The sequence below is a fragment of the Dermacentor andersoni genome, chromosome 1, assembly GCF_023375885.2.
Source record: "Dermacentor andersoni chromosome 1, qqDerAnde1_hic_scaffold, whole genome shotgun sequence".
Lineage (NCBI taxonomy): Eukaryota > Metazoa > Arthropoda > Arachnida > Ixodida > Ixodidae > Dermacentor > Dermacentor andersoni.
In genome coordinates, this window is record NC_092814.1 from 409,532,479 (window position 1) to 409,551,010 (window position 18,532).

The following is an 18,532-nucleotide window of genomic DNA, read 5'->3' on the forward strand; positions in this document are numbered from 1 at the left end:
CAGTAATCTCCTTTAGAGGTGTAAAATAAGTGCGAGTCGTATTTATTTGTGGGGGTTGTGCCTCCCAGTGTTGAAGTGGAAAGACTCTGCTTTTCTTCCTCCTCTTTCATATCCGGACTTGGCCACTGGTCTCCACCAAAAGAACCCTTTAGCTTCTTACTGCTGAATTCGTTTTGGTTTTCTCAAATCTATATTTGGGCTACACACTGCTAGGTCTCGCGCTCTGCTTGAGGAAAACAAGACACTAACAGCCCCATCCAGTAAATCCAAGAAGCCAACCACTAGAAGAAGATTGTGGCGCAGATGCACCCAATCTCTGTCATTACACTAGCGAAGATGGCAGTAACAGTAGTAATAGAAAAGCTACTTAATGAAAAGGTCGTGTGCGACTTCCTGCAGTGCCTTCTCGAGTAGCCTAGTGACCTAATCGCTATGGCGTTCTGCTAAGCTCGAGGTTGCAGGTTCAATCCCTGCCGACGCGGCTTTATGTAGACGGGGGCGACAAGCATAAATGCTCGTACTTAGATTTACGTGCTCTTTAAGTAACCCTGGGTAGTAGAAATTATTCTGGATTCTTTTTTTACGGCATGCCTCATAATCAAATAGTGATCTTGTCCCGTAAAACCTAACCATTCAATTTCAATGTAACGAAAATGTTTATTTTCGCTTGTCCCACGTCTACCTGACTTTGTGAGTCAGGCAGATCGATCTGATGTTTATGCTTTAACTAAAAGCGTTGTTTGCGCATCTCTCACTCTGTGTGCAGGACAATCTCCGTTTCCCGAACGCGTGTGCGACGGAAATGCAGCCGCAGATATTCAACCACGAGGCTCATCGAGGCGGCAAGCACTCAAGCAGCTGCGACCGCTACGAGGAAAGCCATAGCAATAGCTTCAACCGAACCGTCGACTGTGGGAACAGGCCTTACATTGATCGATTCCCTGCGCCCTTCCGTGGTTCAAGGACACCGTTTGGATTCGGGAGCTGGGGTTGCGGCGCGCCCTTTCGCGGCGGTGGGCCGTCGTTGTTCAGTGCACCATTTTTAGGCAGGCCTCCTCCACTGTGCGTTCCTCCACCGTGCGCTCCTCGTGGCCGTCCACCATACTCCTTCACACCTCAGCGCTTACAGTCTCCACCGCCACCATACTTCGGGCGTGCAGGCTATCGGGGAAGCTGTGGCGGATTCAATTCCTCGCAATGCTATCAAAGCCCGATGGCCAACTCGAACGGCCCCCATGTGGAGCGCTGTGCATCTCCTCAAGGTGGTGGCTCCAAGTTGACTTCTCCGCTGGCAAAGACACGGGATGAACTACTGCATCAGGATGAAAACCACACTGCCCCCATGAAGCACAAGATTTCGGCAGTCGGTACAAAGCATTTACCCGAAAGATGTACAGAGAGTGACGTTTGTAAGCTCAAGCACACATTGACCAGTCCTACATGGCCGTCTGCAAGCGGCAATGGAAGCCTCGCCAAACGAATGAAGGTTCATGACTCGAAGAATGCAGCCAGAGTGCACGTGTGCAGTGATCTTAGTTCCGGACATGCTTCTACAAGCAGAAGAAAAACTCTCGATGGCAATACAGCTCACATACAGGTTGATTTCAGGGGTAGTGGTGAAACTGGCGACAAGCCCAATTATTGTATGAACTCTGTTGCTAAGACATCTGTTCCGTGCACTCAGGCTAGGGCTAAGGAGCTAGCAAAAGGACCACCTGCAACAGCCGAAGCGAGCCTTCATGATCGGCATTGTGATACTAGAGGAAAAAATTCAAACCTTTGTTCACCTACCCACTCAGCTGATTCCCAGAAGTGCACTTCAAAAGTGTATGCTGCTTACATTCATGACGTAAGCCCGGATAGTACCACATACCCATGCCCTAAGCTATTACGCAAAGAAAGTATCGGATATATTAGCAGTAGCATTGGTGCTGCTCTATCTTTACCCCAAGTCGCGTCCACTTCATCTGGCATTGCTTGCAAAGAAGGTCCTGTCACTGTGAATTTGCTTCGTTCAGCGACAAAAAATTATGTTTGCACTAAATGCCTTGGTGAAGATGCCCATAGAGAGTCCTTGCACTGCAGTGCTAACCTCTGCTCAGGAACTTTCTCTACTTCTCGGGATGACTTGCGTGATGTCGTGGTGCCAGTCCTCAGTACCCTTCACGATCAGATCGGTGAGGAAACTGAAACTCACATTGACAATTCTTGCACACCACAGCAACCTTCTACTGACGTTGCAACAGAATTTATACTAAATCCACTGGCCTCATTCCTTGAGTCGGGGGGAAGTGGTATTGCTGCAGTTCAGAAGTGGCTCGCGGTCACTTCTCCTTGTATTAATAGCAGAGACTATGGCGCAGAATGTCAAGAGAAAGATTTTCAAAGAGATGGTGCTTATGCTACTGAAGAACCTCAGCATAGTTTCGATTTTAACAGTGCTTATGCTCTTAAAAAACCCGAACACGAAAATGTATCTTTAAAACCGTCTGCTTTGTTGCGAGACGTTGTTAACTGTCAAATGCCTGCAATGTCAACAACTACTCGTCCTATCTTGCTGCAAAAAAAGACTGGCTGTACAATGTCTGCAGCTTCTGATCGTACTGGCAAGATTGATAGCGACCAAGAAACTGCATCATTTATATCAACAGAATCGGAAGATGAGGACTGTGTAATTGTGAACTGTGAGAACTTTACCCATCCGCCATGTAGATTCCAACAATGCAATGACACGGCAAATCCTAGGAGCTTGTCATGCCCATCAGGGTCTAGGCTTGGCTCAGCGCATACCCCGAGGCCCCCATCGCAAGCTAGTTTTGCTATGTCTTTAGAGGATGTCTTGTTTGAACTTGACTCATACACAGCACTTTGTGTTCTAGATATTTGCGAAGACCCGGTTGCAAAGAAGCAAGTGTACACTTTATATTTAAAAGGGATGCGCACAAATGCAAAGACAGCCTATACTGAAAAGATGAAAAAGATTGCCTGTGCTGCAGTTGAAAGAAAGCGTCAGGTATGGAAATGTTCAACAGGTGTGCTTCGGAAACTGGCGAAGCTGCGCTGGACATTTCCTCAGGTAGGCTCAGTACCAAGAATAAGAGAGCTTTATGACTTTCAAAAGCATTAAACAATGGGACTATACTATAGCTACCATATCAGCAGCAGTGAGGTGTATTACTGCAGCTGTACGTTGCGCCAGTAGTGCTTCTATGTTAACATGCCGTATTTACCTTTTAGTGTTTGTTAGGCTTTGTTCCAGCCAGTAGCTGCTGCTTTCATTTTCATGCTTTTTTTCAGCCCTATCATATGCAATTTGTAATGGTTATGTGGACGCTGGAATGCCCGACTGTATGATGCAACTAACTTGGGCAGTTGTTTCTACTACAACGTAGCCTTGCTCTTCATCTTTATCTACTTGCCTTTCAATGCTCAACATTGTAGCTTGTAATAAGATGTACAGCATTATATACTGCAATACAATGAATGCTGTGCACCACGAACTGTTATGCTAAACTATGGGATAATTTAAGCAGTGAGTTGCAACGACACCTTACATCTGACAAAAATAAGTATGTTATCCAAGACTGGTCGGGTTTGTGATGAAAGGCTTGTCTAGTCGGCTATGTATGTGTGCCTCCTTCAATCACGCCAAAGCATTTTTCTGCACTTTTCCGAGACTCGGTAGGGAGCTAGCTATCTTGCCAATAAAGGTTCTGTTAAGTCAACGTGTGTTCTTGCAGAAGCCGTAAGTTGAGCTGTTACCTTTGCATTTTTACCCTGTGACACTCGGGACATTGATGTTCGATTTTCGTGCAAAGAGCACCTCTTCTTTGGGCTGCTGTTATCACAGCATTGTGCAACAAAAGTTCAGACATGAAAGCATAGTTTGTGATTTGACATCGAAAGTAAGGTGTTACAGGCTGAAATAGATGGGTCAAGCTAAGCATTGTGCCACTTGATTTGTTTAAACCATCAAATATGAAATGCCATTCCACATCAAGGAAAATCGTAACTTGTTCACACCCTTTATTTCTGGCCATAAAGAGTATTTCTACGAAAACATTTTTATCCAGTAATTGGTTCACTGAACGGTCTGCAACTGGAAACTCGCTCCAGCAAATAAAAATAAATCCTCTACTTCTGGTGTTAACCTTCCTGCACTTAAGTCATAATGTTGATTTACCGAACATGGCATAACCAACATTTTACATTGGGCTTCCAGGGGTAAATGCCTGTAATTAGAGGTGTGGGCGCATACAGGGCCATATGCCATTGTGCAGAAAATGAACACTGCATACGGAAATGTCCTGTGCCCAATGCTAAGAGTGGATGGTATGGCTGCATCATTCAACATTACCAAGTCTGAAACAATAGTGCCATTTCTTTCAGTTTACATTTTCATAATGCACATTGCAAGGCTTCAGAGACTACGACAGATTCTATGTGGCAGCAGACTAGTTGGCTACCCGGGCAAGTGTCGTTTCACTACTAAGGACTGCTGGCTTTTGGCAGTACGCTAATTGAGTTCTACTTCCACAATGAGACATTGCACGTCGTGCAAATTCAGTGCAGCTGAAAGCAAATTCATATGTTAGTGATACTGCATCACTAATAAAGCAGAACAAGTGATGTACATTTCGACAGCCAGTTTGGGCATACGCTGCATGCTTGTGCAAGCATTCCTGTAAACCTCTTCAACATTTGTCTGTTCTTGGAACTTACTTTGGGCTTCTTTTTATAAACATATCTGTAATGCCCAACTGTGTTCATTAAAAAAATTTCTGCCGAGCTATTTGGTTCATAACTTGAAAGCAAAGATTACGGCACTAAGGAGACGAGGACAAAGACACGGACGAAGACAAGGACGACGGGCACCCGTAAATGTTGACTCACTTTGTCCTCATCTGCGTAGTGCCGTAACCTTTGTCCTTAAGTAAATGTGTTCAATAAATAACCACTGCATGTAGTTTGTAAAAGAAATTGCGAAGATCTAGACAAGTATCCTTCTCTTCTGTGCAAGAATTCAAGGGCCGATATTGGTCCTATATACTCTTGAAAGCCTTTTTGAGGGATGTTTATAACTTGGAAATTTTTAGTACTTCTTCAAATCTTTTCTTGGGGGACAAGTTTCTTTGAAATACGGACCTCGCATTTCACCCAGTAAAAGCAAGCAATTTTTAGTAGCAGCAGGCTCCAGCGTATTTTCCCAGTTTCCATAGCCAGCACCAACATCTTGCTATAGGTTTAGCAGAGGTGCCGAGCATGTAGATATTGGTGTTTGGAATTTCTTTTGCCGGCTTGCGTATTCTCATTACACTATTTCTTTTTATTAAACTAATATACGGGCGTCGCACGACGCACCTTTAATCGAGATCGAGCCTGATGCGGATTGAATTTCTCGGTCACGATTGGTTCCCTTCCGCAAGCGAGCCAATCGAAGTCGAGAATTTCGATCCGGATCGGGCTTCATCGCGATCGAGGGTGGTCTTGTGACACCGATATCACATGTTGCCAGTAGACTATCACGAACACATTAATGCCTCTCGTCAAAGTATATGGTTGTTCAACCCTCCATTTATTTAGGGGGAGTGAGAGGCTGCTATACGGCGGAGTGCAGTGGTGGCGCAGCTCTGGTCGAGGGGATGCCTCGTACGTCGTACAGACGATTCATTGTAGTGGTCTTTGATGTGAACGCATTCAATATGTATATGATAGGTAGGAATTCAGCCGGACAATACCTAATCCATTGTTATACAGATTGTTTCGTTGTCAGGCATTCGACTTGTATATATGCATAAAATATGCCTAAGCACACACGCACGCAAGACCGAACGCATCTAAATTTTCTAGTCTACACAGAAATTTTCACGAGATCAGTATTCGAACACCTCATATAGTGGTGGGAGGCCAAGAAAAAAAATTAATTGTAGAAAATTGCAGAGTGATGCTGTTAAAAGGGCACGTTCACTTAATAATTGTAACTGAAAAAAACTCCAGCATGTACAGGCATAAAAATAGTAACTCTAACACGTAGGACATATGCAGGCGCTGACAACCAATTGTTGATTTTGTAAACATCAAACCAGATTTTATGCAAGAGATGTTCAAACGACTGAAGTCTAATGGTTTTTCCTTTGATCGTTTTACTGAAACCTAAGCGGAGAACCAGCTGGCCAAACAAGCCCCTTGATCTCTAGCAGTAGCTCCGCTCAATAGCTCTGTTCGACATCTATGCATGCGAATATCCTTCTGCCATTCTACAAGCATGAATTCATTTGCATCGCTCCACCTTGCAAGTGCAGGAAACAAGCTTAGCAATCGCTGTGAACATGTTGCTCGATGCTATACAAGAACGGCAAAGCATTGCGATGTTCTTACAATAATAAATTATTTGCGGATTTTTTGCATTCCGTTTTTCGTTATAGTCCCCACAGTAGTTTCCGAGTTTGTCGAGAACTCACATTTATGGATGCATATTTGGAAGTAGGTGCAGCGGTGGCGCAGAGGTAGAGCATCCGCCTCGCGTACAAGAGGACCGTGGTTGGAATCCCGGTGCCGCGCAATTTTCCACCGGATAAAAAAAAAGAAAATCCGCGTGTTGATAACATTGCACAAACAGGCCCGGAGTGCGGCCTGATCCCGGTGACCAGAACCGGTAACGCACTCCCTCACCGGAGCAGGATTGGCCACCCTGGTGCAGTATTGGCCACAGCCTCCTATATCAACACAATCGAACCCCGGCCGTCAGTCCCCAGCAGCTGCGAAGCAACTGACCAAGGCGGCGGTCAGACATGTGACGCAGCAGAGGGTGCTAAGAATCCCTGGTTCAGCGTATTTCTCAGACGCTACATGCAGAGATTCTTAGCACCCTCTGCTGCGTCGCAGGTCTGACGCAGCAGAGGGTGCTAAGAGTCCCTGGATCCGGACAGGCCGCCATTGGAATCTGAACCTGGCAACGTTTAACGCTAGAACGTTATCTAGTGAGGCGAGTCTAGAAGTGCTATTGGAGGAATTAGAGGGCAGTAAATGAGATATAATAGGGCTCAGAGAAGTTAGGAGGACAAATGAAGCATAGACAGTGCTAAAATGTGGGAGCGTCCTGTGCTACCGGGGCTTAGCGGAGAGGCGAGAACTAGGAGTCGGATTCCTGATTAATAAGAATGTAGCTGGCAACGTACAGCAATTCTATAGCATTAACGAGAGGGTGGCAGGTCTTGTTGTGAACCTTAATAAAAGGTACAAATTGAAGGTCGTACAGGTGTTCGCCCCTACATCCAGTCATGATGACCAGGAAGTCGAAAGCTTCCATGAAGACGTGGAATCGGCGATGAGTAAGGTGAAAACACAATACACTATACTGATGGGCGACTTCAATGCCAAGGTAGGCAAGAAGCAGGCTGGAGACAAGGCAGTGGGGGAATATGGCATAGGCAATAGAAATAGCAGGGGAGAGTTATTAGTAGACTTCGCAGAACAGAATAAGATGCGGATAATCAATACATTCTTCCGCAAGGGCGATAGCCGAAAGTGGACGTGGAGGAGCCTGAATGAACAGACTAGAAATCAAATAGATTTTATACTCAGCGCTAACCCTGGGGGGGCATCATACAAGATGTGGACGTCCTCGGCAAGGTGCGCTGCAGTCACCATAGGTTGGTAAAAACTCCAATTAGCCTAGACTTGAGGAGGTAACGGAAGAAACTGGTACATAAGAAGCCGATCATGAGCTAGCGATAAGAGGGAAAATAAAGGATTTCCGGATCAAGCTACAGAACACGTTTTCAGCTTTAACACAGGAAGAGGGCCTTAGTGTTGAAGCAATGAACGACAATCTTACGGGCATCATTAAGGAGTGTGCACTAGATGTCGGTGAGAACTTCGTTAGGCAGAATACCAGTAAGCTATCGCAGGAGACGAAAAATCTGATTAAGAAACGCCAGTGTAGCAAAGCCCCTAACCCTAAAGCTAGAATAGAATTAGCAGAACTTTCGAAGTTAATCAACAATCGTAAGACAGCGGACATATGAAGTATAATAAGGATAGAATTGAACATGCTCTCAGGAACGGAGGAAGCCTAAAAGCAGTGAAGAAGAAACAAGGAATAGGCAAGAATCAGATGCATGCGTTAAGAGACAAAACCGGCAATATCATTACTAATATGGATGAGATAGTTGAAGTGGCTGGTGAGTTCTATAGAGATTTATGCAGTACCAATGACAATCACGATGATAATGGAAGAGAGAATAGTCTGGAGTAATTTGAAATCCCACAAGTAACGAAGGAAGAAGTTAAGAAAGCCTTGGGATCTATGCAAAGGGGGAAGGCAGCTGGGGAGAATCAGGTAACAGCAGATTTGATGAAGGATGGTGCGCACATTGTTCTAGAAAAACTGGTCACCCTGTATACGCAATGCCTCACGACTTGGAGCGTACCGGAATCTTGGAAAAACGCTGACATGATTCTAATCCATAAGAAAGGGGACACCAAAGACTTGACAAACTATAGGCCGATTAGCTTACTCTCCGTTGCCTACAAAGTATTTACTAAGGTAATGGCAAATAGAATCAGAAACACCTTAGACTTCCGTCAACCAACGGACTAGGCAGGATTCCGTAAAGGCTACTCAACAATAGACCATAGTCTCAATATCAATCAGGTGATAGAGAAAAGTGCGGAATATAACCAACCCTTATATATAGCTTTCATTGATTACGAGAAAGCGTTTGATTCACTCGAAACCTCAGCAGTCATGGAGGCATTACGGAATCGGGGTGTAGACGAGCCATATGTAAAAATACTGAAAGATATCTATAGCGGCTCCACAGCCACCGTAGTCCTACATAAAGAAAGCTAGAAAATCCCAAGAAAGAAAGGCGTCAGGCAGGGAGATACGATCTCTCCAATGCTATCCACCGAATGTTTACAGGAGGTATTTAGAGACCTGGATTTGGAAGAATTAGGGATAAGAATTAATGGAGAATACCTTAGTAACTTGCGACTCGCTGATAATATCGCCTTGCTTGGTAACTCAGGGGACCAAATGCAATGCATGCTCACTAACCTGGAGAGACAAAGCAGAAGGGTGGGTCTAAAAATTAATCAGCAGAAAACGAAAGTAATGTTTAACAGACTCGGAAGAGAACAGCAGTTTACGATAGGTAGCGAGGCATTGGAAGTGGTAAGGGAATTAATACATCTACTGAAGTACTAAAACGCCAAACAGCAACACAAGAAGGGACACGGACGAGCACTTACTAAGAACTGATGCTTTATTGACGGAAACACAATATATATACGCAAATCTGGCAGCTCAAGTCACACGTTGTCGAAAATCACATGGTAACCAGGCAAAAGGCGATAAAACATTTGTAAAGGTGACGTTCGTGACAATGACACATGGTGTATAGGGCCAAATGACCATAAATGATAATGGTTACGCGATACACAAGAGATCGCCGTAAGGGAGTAACCCATTCAAAACTAAAAGATTGAGATTTTTCACCAAGCGCAGGCGGTGCAGCAACATGCTCAGTTCTAACTAAGGGCTTCTAAAAAGGACATTTCAGTTGTATACCGAATATTTGATGGTTCGCTGACGCATTCAAGGCCTTTCCTTTTAATGCGGAAGGCTTCCTTCAGCTCACGGGCAACGCTGTCTCATCTTCTGTCCAGAACAATGGTATCTCTTAGGCGAGGCTTGCACCCGCACTCTTTGCAATGGATTGCCATATTGGAACCAGTTCTTTTTTCTGTGAGCGTTCGTGCTCATTTAGCCTTTCATTTAAACACCGCCCCGTTTGTCCAATGTAAACCTTTTTGCATGCGAACGGAATTTGATAAACTACCCCTTCCTTGCAACTGACAAGTGGATCGGTATGCTGGGTTCCGCAAGTCGCGCGTTCTGTTTTTTTGTTGTCAACGCGGGCGCACAATGTAGCAAGTTTAGAAGGGGCTGACAAAACAACCGGGACTTTAAATTTACTCGCGACATTTTTCAGGTTGTGAGCTACGCGGTGAGAGTACGGTACGACTACGAGTCTTGATCTCCTGGCTTATTCTTGCGTGTTTTATCTTGCTTTAGCTTTTATCTCCTGGAGCAGGCACTCTACTACAGAACTTAAAACTGTCTGTGGGAACCCTACCTCCTTTAGCCTTTCAATCTTCAGTTGGAAGCTGCTTCGTATACCATGCTTACATGATTTCCTGACAGTCGATTCCAATGCCCCTGTGGCTATCGCTCTTTTTACGACCTTAGAGTGGGCTGATTCATAAGACAAGAGCTCTTTTTGCACTCGGGGTGGTACTTCCAGTGCACTTCTGCTCCCAGGCAGAGCTCGAGGTCTAAAAACTGTAACTTTTGGTTCTTTGATAGTTCTAAGGTGTATTCTAAACCATGGCTATATTTTATAAAAACCTCCAGCATCTCTTTGACAGATTCTTGGTGGCCTGATGGATCCTGTCTGTTTAACAGAATTAGGAAATCATCTACATATCTAAATACTTTCAAAACCTTCCGTTTGTCAAACATGCTGTCCAAAACGCTATCAACGGCGGAAAGAAAAATATTGGTTAAGGTAGGGGCTACACAGGACCCTATACAGATGCCCTTCTTCTGAACATAAACGCTATCATCAAACTGAACTGCCTTGGAACTAATATAAAACATCAGAAGCCTAATGAAATTTTCAACTGACATGCCCACAGAATTCTGAAACGGAATAGTGCCTTTCTTTTCAACACATGCCAGGACAGTTAAAAACAGTTCCTTGTATGGGATAGAATAGAAAAGATCCTTAACATCGACCGACAAAAAACTACCTACGGTACTGCAGGACTGCGAAAATCCTAGCACATCATAGGACTTCTCTGTTTCGAAAGGATCTTCAATGTTAAATGAACTCAAATGCTTTAGGAGAAACTGGTTAACATGACGTTGCCAAGATTCCCTTTCGCTCACGATACACCGGAACAGAACTTCTTCGTTGTGGGTCTTGGTGGTAAAAAACATGCCCGAAGTCTTATTTTTGCACTTACTTATAGCATTTGCTATCTTTCCTAGTTCCAGTTCCTTGCAGAGGGACACAGCCTGAGATTTCACTCTAGCCGGCTTGAGGCTTGACCTCGCGAAATTCTTTTCCACAGCTCAGCAGGCCTTCTCCTTGTATATTCCTTGCGGGACCACAACGAAGCCTCCTTCCTTCTCAGCCTGTAAAAGCAGCAGGCCATTGTCCTTTAAGAAGGTGACTACTTTGTTAATCGCAGATCGGTTGCTCGAGGATTTCTTCGAAACTGCTCTTGAGAGAGCGTCTACTCCTTCCAGTAGGCACCTTTGCTGATCTTCAGGTGCCGCCTTCCCGGCAACACGCCTATTCAAAGAAACTAGTTCATGCGCTGCTGTTTCAGGTTCAAGGCTGAACTTCGGTCCCTTCACCAGCACGTCTTTTACTTCCTCCGTGACTTGTACTTGTCCCAGGATTTTTACAGGAATGCATCTACTTAGGGCAGGTAGTGACCGCGGATCCGGATCATGAGACTGAAATAAACAGAGGAATAAAAATGGGCTGGGGTGCGTTTGACAGGCGTTCCCAGATCATGAACAGCAGGTTGCCATTATCCCTCAAGGGAAAGTGTATAACAGGTGTGTCTTACCACTACTGACGTACGGTGCAGAACCCTGGAGGCTTACGAAAAGGGTTCTACTTAAATTGAGGACGACACAACGAGTTGTACAAGTGAGCGATATGTGTAAATTTGTCGCGTATGCAGATGATTGCTCTGTTTTCTTTACAGGTACAGATTTAAAAGAAATAACGCCTATAGCAAGCTCCGTTTGTTATGGACTTCGAGCATGGTCTAAGGCAAACGGCCTCATCCTCAATGAAACCAAAACGAAATGCGTTATTTTTCATGCTCCGGGAAGTTCTACTACCTTGCCAGATAATATTGCGTTGGGTCCGTATAAAATTAACATTACGTCATCCATTAAAACCCTAGGCGTAATATTCACAGCGCATATGTCCTGGAATGAACACGTTAGTCATGTTTGCTGAAAGGTACGAAAAGTTGTTGGTGTGTTAAATCACAATCGAAGTGCATTACCTTTTAAAGTTAAGTGTCTCATTTATAATGCTCTTTTCCATTCACACCTTAGTTACTGTTCACTTATATGCGGTAACACTACAGCGCAAAATATTCAAATGCTGGAAATACTTCAAAAGAAAGCAATTCGGGCGATAGCGAACGTTTCTTTTTACGAGCATAGGGAAGAGCTTTTCCAACAAAACAGAATAATCAGAGCCCGTGCCATATATAAATTCAAACATTACTAAGCTATAGAAATGCTATGCTAGGAAAACTCGATTCATTCCTAACCCTGGCAACTCCGCATCAAAATAGAAGTGCATGTTCATATCGTCACCAGGCACCATGGTGGCAGATCCCTTTCTCACGTACTAATTATGGCTGCCAACGCCTTAAAAATACACTACCTTCCCTACATAACTATTTTAATCAACAAAATCTTGATGTGTTATCTCTAAACAAAACTAAAATATTCGATTTGTTCTTATAGATGTGTGTTGTTAACTGCTCTAACAGTTCCGCAGATCTTATCATATACTCTCGTTGTGTTTATATGTTCACACTTGTAGCTATTATTCCTAGAATCCAGGTTTCTGCTGCAGTGATTGTGCCCGGATCATGTGGCAGGGTTTTGCGTTGTAAACTGAACGCTGCAAAGGGCGTCTTCGCGTTTGTTAAAATTCGAGGATGTGACGACGCCCTGGGCTATGTTGCCGAGATGTCTGTCGCGAAAGCAGCAGCCTATATGCAGATTTTTTTTTTGTTTTTAACATAGATGCACATATATATTTGCAAGTATGTAAAATAATTTCTAAAAATATGAACGTTTCCTGATGGTAACTTGTGTTTATTTTACACTTCTGTGAAATTTGTTATATTTATATATGTAAGCGTGTGTATGTATATATGTATATATATGTATACATATATTGCTTTTGCATTCTTGTCATATATGCGATTGAGTCTGAGTTAAATAATAATATGCGAGATAACAGATTATAATTGTTTACTGGGAGTCATTTGAAACAACTGTATTATAACTAGTTTCTATGTAATAACATGAAAATGTGTATATGTATCAGAGAGGCCTTTGCCCTGCAGTGGGCGTAACCACGGTGACGATGATGTCTATATGTATTTGTGTTTAAAAATGCTCTTATATCCACACTTTATGCGTGATTGCATTGCTACACCAGCCGCTTCCGTGCCTGTCTGGGAGACCGGAGGTTTGTCAAGCCGAAGAGATTTCGGCTTTTTTTCAGGCTCTTCCTTTTTCACCTTGTATCCAGTGGTGAAAATAAAAACCATGATGATGATGACGATGAGCTATTGATGGGTGTAACGTTAAGGGATAAAAAAGAGCCGATTGGGTGAGGGAACAAGCGTGAGGTAATGACATCTTAGTTCAAATAAAGAAAGAGAAATGGGCATGGGCAGTACATGTAATGAGGAGGGAAGATAACGGATGGTCATTAAGGGTTACGGACTGGATTCCAAGGGAACTCTTATGACTCTTAATCCCAACAAATGTAAACATGTATCTTTTTGCCGCCGCCGCACTGTCCTCTTATACAATAGTAAACGTTCCCTTAGAATCAGTAGAATCATTTAAGTACTTGGGCGTCACACTTTCTCGTGATCTCAGGTGGGGCACGCATATTTCCAACATACTTTCATCAGCTAACCAATTTTTGGCTTCTTGAGAAGACACTTGCGTGACGCCCCGCAGAACGTAAAACTCCTAGCTTTCAAATCCCTTATCAGACCGAAAGTTGAATACGCATCACCCATCTGGAATCCATATCAAGTCTATCTAGTTAACGAGCTCGAGTCCTTTAAAAACCGCGTCGTCAGATACACCCATTCATCCTACTCATATGAAGTAAGCGTATCATCCTTAAGAGCAAAATCTGATCTACAGCCCCTTGCACGTCGCCGCGCTACTGCCAGCCTTTGCCTCTTTCACATGTTCTTTTAGAGTTTCTTATTTCACGAGCGATATATCACACCACCCGTACGCATATCGCTACGAACTGGGCGCCCATTACAAGTCTTACGCCCCCGCTCCCACACAACTTTTCCTCGTCTTTTTTTTTTCCGCACAGCATCAGATTGGAACGCCCTTCCCGACCACGTCGCTGCAATCACTTGCCCGACATCGTTCTCGAAAATGTGTCTTTGGCGGCTAATCAATAACCTGCTCTTTCACGCGTTATTCTTTCTGTTTTTATGCACTTGCGAAAATGCTGCTTTCTTGTACAAAGTTTTCTGTATACCTGTGTTTATGTTCGCATTACCAACTGTACCCACCCCTTATGTAATACCCCTAGCAAAGGGGCCTTTAAAGAAATAAAACTGAACTGAATTGAACTGAACTGAACTGAACTGAAGGGAAGCGTAGCAGGGGGTGGCAGAAAGTTAGGTGGGCGGATGAGATTAAGAAGTTTGCAGGGACAACATGGCCACAATTAGTACATGAACGGGTTACTTGGAGAAGTATGGGAGAGGTCTTTGCCCTGCAGTGGGCGGAACCAGGCTGATAATGATGAGGATGATTTGGAAATGCATTAGAACTTACTGGATTTGACCTGCACAAGGTTTGTACATGGATGACTAATGTTTTAATGAAGAAAAGGCCGGAGATGTTGGCTAGAAGCGCCTGTCTCTAGCCTACTAGTCCTCGCAAGGTAAGGGGAAAGGCTCCACATGCTCTGCAAGCTAAATAATGCCTCCACACAAACCATGATGAGGTAAGAAGCGATAGAAGCGACAAGGAAGATTCTTTTTTTAACGATAACGTGCTGACGTTGTAAGAGTATGTGGAATGAATATACCTAGTGGCGCTGTTTTGAACTGCCTCGAGGGCATTGGCGAGATATGCTTGATGCGGATCCCAGGTGGCAGATGCGTATTCGAGTTTCGTTCTTACCAATGATCTATAGGCTAACAGTTTTACATGCGATGGAGCGAGGCGAAGGTGACGTCTTAGAAATCCCAATGTTTTGTTAGCCGATCAAATAACATAGGTAACATGCGCATTCCAGGTTAGATCATTAGTCAAGGTGATACCTAGGTATTTGTAGGATTCCACTGATTCCACGGTGACGTCACCAGTCCGATAAGAAAAGTGAAGAGGATGATGTCGACGGGTAAATGAGACAAGTTTGCATTTATTAGAGTTGAGTGTCATCAGCCAAACATCACACCATTCTTGTACGCGGTTAAGGTGAGATTGAAGAGTTATTTGGTCAATGATGGTATTGACTGCGCGGTAAATAACGCAGTCATCGGCAAACATACGGATATGGCAGGACACATGCAAGGGTAAGTCGTTAATGTAGATTAAGAAAAGAAGGGGGCCAAGGACGGACGCCTGTGGTACACCTTATGTGACGAGTGTAATGTTTGAATCGTGGTTATTAAATTAGACATACTGTGAGCGGTTAGTTAAAAATTGCTCAAGCCATTTTAGGATATCAGGATGCAAATTCAAACGAGAAAGTTTTAGTAATAGGCGTGGATGAGCTATTTTGTCAGACGCTTTCGCGTAATCGAAAAATATGGCATCTGTTTGTATGTTACGGTCAAGATTAGCATGAACGTCATGAAGAAATAGTGCAAGCTGGGTCTCGCAAGAACGGCCCCTGCGGAACCCGTGCTGTGAAGGATGAAAGATGTTGTTAGTGTCTAGAAAGTTCATAATATGAGAGTAGATTACATGCTCCATGATCTTGCAGGGAACACTTGTCAATGAGATGGGGCGGTAATTTAGGGGAGAATTTTTGTTGCCCGATTTGTAGACTTGAGTAAACTTCTCCATCTTCCACTCGTCTGGCATGGTGCCTGTGGAAACCGGCTGTGAAAATAATACATAGAGAAACCCTGCAGAAATGTGTTTCGTGTTTTTTAGTAGTTTAGAGTTAATGTCATCGATGCCAGATAATGAAGACAACTTAATATTTTCTATCACAGATAAGAGCCCGCGTACTGTGAATGTGATGTTTGACATGTTGCATTGTATATTTGTGGCTGGCGGGGGAGGAAGTGTGTCCATTTCATTAGTGAAGACGGAAGAAAATGCGTTGTTGAACATATTAGCGCAGGTTAAGTCTGTCAGCGATTCACTCAGCTCGTAAGATTTTGATACGCGCTTCTTTGGGGTTTATCACCTGCCAGAATTGTCTTGGATTAGTAAGTAAAATGTTTGGCAGGTCATAGTTCAAAAAGGCTTGCTTGGCATCGCGAATTCCGATTAAGTACGCAGCTTCAGCAGCGTAATATTTCTCCCACGCAACTGAGCTTGCCTTAACTTTAGCGTGGCGATAAAGGCGCTTTTTGATTTTCTAGTCGTTTTAAGAATCCCGTAAACCATGGTTTTTGTCGATTAAATCGAATGGTTATCCTAAGCATAAATTGGCTCTTTAGTTCACACAGTTTGTTTTTAAACAACAGCCAGTTATCATAAATCATGTGGTTGTTAAATTCACCTGCAAAGGTAGAAAAGAATGCGTTTAATTCACTATTTATATCCTCATAGTTACCTTTGTCATATAAAGCAATTGTCTTCTCGTGCATGTCGCGGGGTGGGGAAGCGAAAGTGAAGGCACCATGAATAACTTTGTTATTCACGGTTCTTATAACTTGAATATATTTCCCCCAGTTTTATAACTTGAAGATATAAAAACCGGAGGAAATTTCGAGATAAGCAAATTCACTAAAGTAGAAGGCCCTGGCCGTGCAAAGACCATATAAAGCCTTTCAAGGTAGGTGCCAGCAGCCGCTAAATTTCTTGCAAAAGCTAAATATAGCAGAAGTGGTATTTCTTGTAGATCACATTTGCAAGGTATTGTATAATTTGGAACCCGACGTGTTGGGCATCTACGGGCAACATCGATTCTTGCACAGATCTTACCAAACACTGTTGCGCATAAGCATTGACACGGCCAAAGCATAGTCACACAAGATATCGCGAAGCTGCTCGTATGACAAAAAAGAAAAGTAATCAAGTGGGAATACTGCCCGAGGGCCGAGATTTTGTAGCCACGCCTTCCGCTTGATTATGTGCCACTCTTTCTTCCACTGTTTTTGGCTGGCTTATTCTGTACTGATAATGCGGGTGGAGATCACAATGATCACTGACGAAGTGTGATTAGAAATGGCATCGAAGAAGGCATTTGAGCAAAACTGCAGCCCTGAATTCGTTAATAAAGAAGATACCTATAGCATATCAAACATTTGGCGCAGTGCGAAGCATGGCGTAGCGTGCCGGTCCGCACAGAGCACAGCAAGCTGACAACTCGCCGCGCTCATGTGAGCATGCATATTGTGGAGGTCACGTGTGCCTACTTGTGCTCATCGCACTTTTAAGGGGTCAGCGGAACACTCGGCCAAGATTATCAATGAGATCGCAGCTGGACATGAATAGTAGGTAAGAGTGGTGTAGAATGAAGTGGAATTTGCTACAAACTTGCGATCTTACCACTTTTAGGCGACATCACAGCTGCGCACAAAGTATGAAATCCTTCGGGTGATGAATTTTGCCTACATTTTCGCACTCTAGTTTCGGGATATCGGGAGCACAGTGGCAAAGCATTTCGGGATCAGAAGTGAAATATAGATAGAGTTAACATCGAGCGAGGAAAAACATTTTACTTCACTGATATTTGGAGATATCAGAGTATGAGCTAACAAGTGTTTAATCTATAATACAGAGTCCCCACTGCAGCATGCCTCGTAATCATATTGTGAATTTACCACGTAAAACTCAAGAATTATATTTTTTAAGGCAAATAGTATATTCATAAAACAACATGTTTATACAAGATAGGCTGACAGCAGCTAAATTTACAATAATTTCATACTTTCCAAAACAAGAAATTGTCCGGCGTTTTGAGCATCGATCTACTAATGTCAAGATTACTCCCACTAGTTTTAAATGGCCTATTCTGCCTTACCCTCTTTACTCTTAACCAAAATTATAGGGGTAGTGTACATCCATGGTGCTGAATACAACAAAAACGATTTACGCCATTCCCTAAAGAAGTGCATGGTACTGTTTCAAGCAACAGCACAAGTGTGCCTTGTGATCATTAGCCTATGCAAATGGGTTTCAAACTTCTTGATAACACAGACCCCTGTACAGGTTCGCTAGTCACTGCGGGTCTCCTTTCATCAGTTTTTGTCCGTAAAATCATGCAGATTAACACATTAACCCGAGTTTGCACCTGTTAATGAATTGTTTCATAACGATGAAATTGTAGTCATTGACCTAGTCAAGGTGAAAGAAACTCAAATTTCAGAGCAGAGACAGATTTCTAGGTTACACCATGGCAGGTAGGCTCGTGGTCCTTTTTTTTATTTGCGAAGGAGCTGGCTGATGGCATGTTCTACGGTGCAGGTTACTTTTGCCAGGATCGGGTGAAACATTCTGCAGTGTTAAGTTGACGCCTTT

The 18,532-nt window shown here is 43.5% G+C and overlaps 1 long non-coding RNA gene across 1 annotated transcript in view; it reads left to right on the forward strand.

Moving 5' to 3' along the window:
- The window catches only part of LOC129381760 (uncharacterized), a 63,653-nt gene extending 58,865 nt beyond the window's left edge, over nucleotides 1-4,788 (forward strand). Inside the window, exon 2 of the long non-coding RNA XR_011892119.1 lies at nucleotides 767-4,788. This is a non-coding gene — a long non-coding RNA (uncharacterized lncRNA). The remainder of the gene's footprint in view (nucleotides 1-766) is intronic.
- Nucleotides 4,789-18,532: the final 13,744 nt, after the last annotated feature.